Here is a 7,855-nt window from a genome sequence, read left to right as displayed (position 1 = left end):
CTTTCCCTGAGACAGAAAGATGCATTGTACCAAGTACAGGATACAAAAAAACAAACCTTCGTTTAAATGCTGAAGAACCAAATCCAAATTAAAATACCCCAATTTAGGTCCCTTCCATGCTTAGACCTACCTTGTTAAAATCTTAACTGAATTGTCTTTTCTGTGCTTAGTGCCAGTGATAGTTAAGCTTAAAATTAAACATGTACAAAATTTTTTGGACATGTTAAACAAATAACACACTATACAGGTGCAGCTGATGAAAGTAAAGTAATTTTACAACTATAAGGCGCACGCTTTTGACTAAAATTTTCCCCGGAACCCGGAAATGTGCCTTATAGTCCAGTGCACCTTATCTGATGGACAAAGTTCAAAAAATTTGCCTACCTGAAAGTGAGAGCTGCGAGCCATGGGGGGAGCCGGCAGGGCCATGGTTGCCAGGTGGAAGCAGGGCGGAGTGGCGGCGGGCATGCCCCGGCCCCGTGGTGGCGGCACGGCCCCTACACAGGCACGCCCTGGCCCCGTGAAGGCGGAGCTGCCCCTCCAGAGGCACCCTCTGGCCCCGTGGAGGCGGCACGGAGGGGTGGCGGCCATGCCCCGGCCCGCCGGGTACAGGCGGGCCCGGGGGCCAATGGCTGCTGGGTTGAGGCGGGGCCTCGTCCAGCAACCACACAGAGGGAGCTGGGGGCGGAGCCTCGCTGCAAAAAAAATGTGCACCTTATAGTCCGGTGTGCCTTATCTGATCTACAAAGTTGCGAATTTTGCCGACTCCCGGGGGGTGCGCCTTATAATCCAGTGCGTCTTATGGTCATGAAATTACTGTATATTTCAGTGCAGTGAATCTGCATTTCAAGGCTACAAAGCTGTCCAGTAAGAGGTTGAACTGCAGAATGCATCCGATGTAAAAGAACAGTTCTTTCTTCCATTCTTTACTGGATGAGGGGATACTGTGAGAGATAAGTCTCAAAACTGATTCTAGCTTCCTGAAATCATAAGTTCCCATCAAAACACAGACCTATGCATACATGCATGCAATTAAGTAAATTTTTATCAGGCAGCACTAAGAAAAATTTCACATTAAAAACTGTCTGAGAGAAAGGAAATTACCTGGGTATTTCCTGAATATAGGAGCTAACCTATATAAGGGCTCAGATCTACTGTAGAAATCTACTTAATAAATCTACTATTTAATAGTACATAAGCTTAAGTTCTTATCTTTCATTATCAAAAAACTTGGATTATGAAAAAAATTACACTATGATTTAGAACTTCAAGTCCAAGATCAACTTATTCAAACTAACATCTACCTTTCTAACACAGTTTTAAAACAAAAGGATCTCTATGAATATTGCAAAACAGGTATACAAAATGTAATATATCTTTTCTAATAAAGCAGCATCAAAACCAATTAGAGAGATGTTTCAGAAAGACAGAGCAGCATAAACCATTAATATCACTCATCAGGTGATTGGCATCTCCCTGCAAGGCCACAGGAATGAAAACCAGGGACTTTGCCTAGTCTCATTTAGTACAATGTTGGTCTAACCCACTGACAAAAGTGATGAGCAAATCTTGCTGGTTCTTATACAATGGGAGATTCTACCCTGTTAAAACACATATATAGCATCTTTGAGATGTATCAGAATTAATCCTGTCAGCAGCCAGCTCTGGCATTCACTTTGTCAGTGTAGAATAAGTATTCAATGGTAAATTTATAGTTTAAGGACTGCTGTTTTTATCCTTTTTCTAGAGCTTTAAATCTCGAAACACCAGCTCATCCGCTGGGTTTGGCTGTATTCACTTATTTCTTTCTTCTTACACTGCACAGCTCTGGTTTATGTACAGGTAACTCAGTTTTTGAGCCTATCAGTCAGTCCATCTCAGATTTTAAAAAAGGGTTAGGTCCTGTGGGAAAATAGTATGTGGTTATCCATTTTAAGACTGTGCAATAACACATGTTCTCTGTTAACTTTATAGGAAAATTCAGCTTATGCTACCTTCCAAATTAAGGTTCATATTATATTTCTACACACCTTTTCAGCCTACAAGGTGTCCTCCTGCTGAGGTAGGTACTGACACTAACCAGGCTGAGCCTTAAGTCAACAGCACATGCAGGCTGAATTAACAAAACCAAGGAAAACTTAGTTTTGCCATTTCTTGATTTCTGAATTTTCAGTCAGAATACATTTCCATGTTCCTTTTTTTCATAGTTTTCATAATTTCCTTTTAATCTATAGCAGTGGTTGCATCTGTCAGTAGCCCTTGATAACAATGCCTTGTTTCCAGCTGTGCAGTTACATTGAGAATGACTGGATGCTTCTTTGCATCACTACATGTCTGGTCTCCTTCTGCCAACTAGGAATGGACTCAGGTATCTGTCCTGGCCTGCCCTCTTTGCTTAATAGTATCCCTCGTTCAAAATACCAATGTACTTTATCAAAACCTGAAGCTAAGCACAGTTGAAGCAAAAAAGTTTAATCATAACCACTTTGGCTCACCAGAAATGTGCATCTCTAGCCTTCTCCACAGATTGTTCAATGCAAGGTCTGTGGCACTTGAATAAAATTTTTTTCAACTTTTCTCTGCAGACAATAATCACATATTCTCTTTACTTAGACTCCTTGCTTATCTTAGGCCATGATCATCAAAAAAAGTGAAAAATAGTAAAGTATGAAGAGAATAATAAGAATGAAAAGTGAAAGAAAAGGTAAATAAAAGCAAGAGGACCTTGAAGAGGTAGGTCATATCATGAGCAAGGTGAAAAAAAAGGCAAAAAGAGGAGAGGAATGGAAAAACAAAACAATTAATTGTGCTATTGGGTTTCTTGCATGAAGGAACAATATGTAAAGCTCAAGAGTGAATATGTTTTAAATGTTATGAAATTAATGTCAGAATATAGATTTATGTGTTTAGTAAAATGTTCTCCTACCCTGGGAGTTGGAAATGTAAAGTGATTATTAGCTAGGTTTCTGTTTTTCTTGAGTAGATATCTTTTCTATTATTGCTCTGTTCCACTATATGATCACATTTTTTGCATAATTTAGATCTGATATATGCAAGTGCCTCCATTTTGAGCAGACCATATGGAGAGCTCCATGAGTGCCCAGGGAACCAGAAGTATGCAATGATTAACCATGGTTTCTGTTATTTGTTAAGCAGATGAAAAGAGCTGAGAAATAAAAGACATTTCGTGATGGTTTCTATGTCCTTGCACTGTCCTTTGTTTGGTTGTGCTGCAGTAGGGGGGAAAAGAGAGGCAAGTTTTAATATAGCAGAGGAAATTGCATAGCCATTCACAAGATCCAAAGCCAGAAACAAAGGAAAAGAAGGCACTGGAAGAAAAGGCAATAGGTCGGTGATGATGAAGTAGAGGAGAAAAATATAGATTGGACATGTATATATTTTCTGGATCTGCATTTCACTGGATCAAACTTATGAACAGAGAGAAAGAGGAAGAAAAAAGATTCAAAAGACATGAAGCATAATTTCAGATTCTAAAGAGAAAAAGCAATGAAATTATTTCTAAGGCTACCTCTGAGACTTCTGAAATTTGTTAATCTCTATTTAGTTAAGACTTTATCTAAGGTAATTTTATTAATTTTATCTTTTAAAAGAGAGAAATATAGCTTAGTCAGGTGTTTGCTTCACACAACATAACAGTGTTGAATAGAAATTAATATGTCTGCATATTGGCATAATGTAGCAAATCCTGGTATTTTAAGCTGGAATATTAATGTGGCAACAGAAAGTTTAGCGTTAGATAATTTCCAGATAATCCGTGGATCATATTTGTTTTTACATAATGCATCGCAAAGGTTGAACAGAACTGAATATATTTGATGCTGAAGAGATGCATTTTCATTTTTGAATGGTGTTAGGGCACTATATTATGTTATCTGCATGTAAACTATGTAGTCTCTTGCTGCTAATCTGATACAGAGACTTTGGTTAATGCTTTCAAAATGAGAGATATTAATCTCTTGTATAGAGAAGGAAATATAGAAATCAGTAGCAAATGGCACAAAGAAAATGAGAGAGTAGGGTTATTATTCAGGTTAATTTTGAAATTGGAGAGAGAAGAGAAAATAAGACTGAAGATGGGTAGACATTTATTCTATTTCCTGATATGAGATAAAAGGAGAAATTATTCTGATTTTTTTTTGACAGACAAGAAAGAAGAATAAGACTCAATGATCACTTTTAGAAAAATGAGAGACTAAGTATCTGTTGTCCTAGAGTTAGCACTTGGTCTGAGGATTTAAAAAAAATATTCATTAAAGAGTTGAATACTGCAATAGATGAAGCCATATTGAGCTTCATTAAAACTTCAAAATCTTGATGGAAAGATTTGGGGCAGATGCAATTCATGTGGGTAAACTTGAAATAAGCTTGTCTGTTAATAAAAAATTGTGCATTTATTTTTACTCTCTTTTTTAAAGAAGCATTTTAACCAAAAGCATTACTATTATTACATTTTGGCATAGATGCTACCCATCATGTGATGTGTTTCCCTCGAATAATTCCATGGGCTTGAAACCTCTAAGTATTTTGCTGCCCTTCTGTGAAGCTTCCAGCTCTAGCTTTTTGAAAGGATCTAGGTGCCCACACTAGAATAATTTAATGCAAGTGCAAAAGCAGAATCCCACTGTCCAGAGAACTTTCTAATCTAACCAGTTACTTAGTGAGATTTGGGGATGATGTGAGATGTATTAAACAAAGGTTTTGGAAACACAGCTTTGGTACATGGTGCAAGAAGTGCATGTTAAGATTATTTTTGATGTCAAAGTGTTCTTTTTGGATCACTTGTTTCAGTAATTATAAACAAATTCATCCAGTGTGTCTTGTTGCATCCGATAGACTTAATTGTCCAGCTTTAGATATTTAAGCATGATAGAATAGAATCACAGAATCATAGGATCATTTAGTTTGGAAAAGATCTCCATTCATTTACTGAGCACTGACACATCCACCACTAAACCGTGTCTCAAAGTGCTACAGCAACACTCACAAAAAAATCTTAGAGGGACAGTGACTTAATAATTTCCCCAGGCATCCTGTTCCAATGCCTAACAAGCCTTTCTTTGAAGAAATTTTTCTTCATGATAAGGAAATGAAGAATGAGACAGCAAAAGGAAAAAGATTTTATATTTGACAGCTGTACTAGACTTGTTTGTTATAATTTTTGTGGAAATTTTTAAGATTGTTATTTCCTTCTGTACGTGAGATCACTGTGCATCATATACTAGTTGACCTAAATACCTAACTATGCAGCATGTATCAAAAAGAATGGAAAATGCTCCTCTCAGGAACTGGTTATAGATCTTGAGAATTTTAACTGTAACAGAGACAAAAGAAGAGGAGATCCATAAATGCTGACAGAGAAAAGAAGAATGCCACAATTCATCTTGTATGACATAAATGCTAACTTTGCTAGTACTGGGAGAGAAATCTCTATTTCCTTCTGAAGCCCAGCACTTACATTCTTTAAAGACAATACTATATGTAGGATCTATGATACTTTGACAAGTGCTCAACAGCTTATTCTAAAAACTTCTTGTTTGAATGATTTTATGTTAAGAATTATATGTTTAAGAATAATTCTGCCAATCAAGTGTCGTAATACTGCCTATAGTCTTGTGGTTTTTTAATTGGTATTACTTTGTGGATTTTTTGACTGAAACCATATTTTGTTTAGCCATAATTGAAGGAGATAAGATTTATTTTCCAGTCAAAATTCAAGAATCATAAATGGTTTGAATTGGAAGGGAGTTTAAAAATCATCTAGTTCCAACCCCCTTGCAATAGGCAGGAAGCCTTCCACTCAACCAGGTTGCTCACGGCTCCATTCAGCCTAGTCTTGAGCACTTCCAGGGTGGGGCCTTCACTACTTCTCTGGACAACCTGTTTTGGTGCCCCACCACCCTCATAGCAAATATTTTTTTCGTAAGATCTAATCCAAGCATACTCTCTTTCACTTTGAAGCCATCCCGCCTTGTCCTGTCACTACATGCCCTTGTGAAATGTCCCTCTCCAGCCTTCTTGTAAGTCTCCTTCGAGTTCTGGAAGGCTGCTCTAAGGTGTCCCCAGACCCTTTTCTACTCCAGGATGGAAAGAGCTCCAAAACTCTAAGCCTTTCCCTTATAGGAGAGGTGTCCAGACCTGCGATCAGCTTAGTGACCCTTCTCTGCACTCGACCCAAGTGGTCCATGTCTTGTGTTGTGGGCCCCTGGATGCAGTACTCCAGGAGCAGTGTCACAAGAGCAGTGCAGAGGGAGAAGAATAACCTTCCCCGACCTGCTGCTTTTGGTGCAGCCCAGGATGCAGTTGACTTTCTGGGCTGTGACAGCACATTGATGAGTCATGCTGCGCTTTTCCTCCATGAACACCTGCAAGTCCTTCTCCCCAGGGATAGTCTCAATACACTCCTTGCCCAGTCTGTACTCGTGCTAAGTCAGGTGCAGGACCTTGCACTTGGCCTGGTTGAACTTTGTGAGGTTCCTACTCAAGCCTGTCAAGGTCTGTTCGGATGGCATTCCTTCCCTCCAGTCTGTCAGCACCACACAACTTCATACCACCAGTCCCACTGTCCATATCACCAACAAAAATGCAAAAATTGCCAGTCCCAGTACTGGCCACTGAGGAGCACCACTCATGGGAATCCTTGTAACTGCTTTAAATCAAAATGATGAAAGCATATCTACGGCACCTATGCAGATAAGAATTTTCTGAGATCATTGTCATTCCTTTTATCCAACTCTTCAAACTTCATAGTTAGTTATGGACAGATGATCACAACTGACTCTTCAGTATTTGTTTTAGATAGCTATTTTAGGAGTCTTATAAATACAAAAACCTACATTTGGTCTGTTGAACCCTGCCTACAGTGAATGCAAACATACTTTAAAAAACAAGAGGCTAAGAGACAATAAAAGACATGGTTATTTCTAAGAACATATCTTTTTCTCTAGCTGAATGACCAGTCTAGTATCCAAATTGTATCTTAAGAAAATTTGCTGTTCCTTATGGTCACCTTTTAGAAAGGTAGAGGGAAGAATTGTTTGAAAGAGTAGATAAATAATCTCTATTTGAAAGGTTGGTTGTACTATGAAGTGCAATCACAGGTATTATAGATAGTTATACTAAGAGTCTACTTCTCCCCCTCCTCATAGAGAAAAAACTCATCTTTGTAGACCTTAAACAAGCATTTCAAAATGCTCTTTAAAAATATTTGACAAAGAATTTCAGGCCTTAATTCTTCAAAGGTCTTATGAGCACATATATTACTCCTGCTTTCAGGAGAGATAAAACACACAAATCTGACCTCATATTCTAAAAGGGGTACACCACCAAGTATCAAGTTCCATCAAGGCATATTGAGGGGCATATTCATAACATATTGTGTCTAACTAAAAGTCTCATTGTAATTAAAAAAATTGAAATCTTAGCTTTTAATGGACTGAGACCTTATCATGTGAGACTAAACATAATATATATAACAATGAATAATAATAGAATGTAATAATAATAATAATAATAATAATAAGATGATGATGATGATGATGATGATGATGATGATGATGATGATGATGATGATGATGATGATGAATAGTACTGCTGTATACACAGAAACTGATGACTGATTCAAGCACCAAATTTCTGGGTCTTAGACTATCCCATAAGACCATTGAGATGCTAAAAGCTGATATTTGCTAGCAAATTAATCCTATCAAAACTCTAAATGAATCTTGTTTCTTCAGTTCTATTTTCAAGAATGCTACAAAGAGAGACTTCTGTTTTCTCTGAACTGAAATTCAAATTTTATTACTCCTATTATTGCTGTATTCTTACTCTCATCTAC

This window comes from Catharus ustulatus, chromosome 1 (assembly GCF_009819885.2).
Source record: "Catharus ustulatus isolate bCatUst1 chromosome 1, bCatUst1.pri.v2, whole genome shotgun sequence".
Taxonomy (NCBI): domain Eukaryota; kingdom Metazoa; phylum Chordata; class Aves; order Passeriformes; family Turdidae; genus Catharus; species Catharus ustulatus.
Note: the sequence above shows the minus strand (reverse complement) of the source record.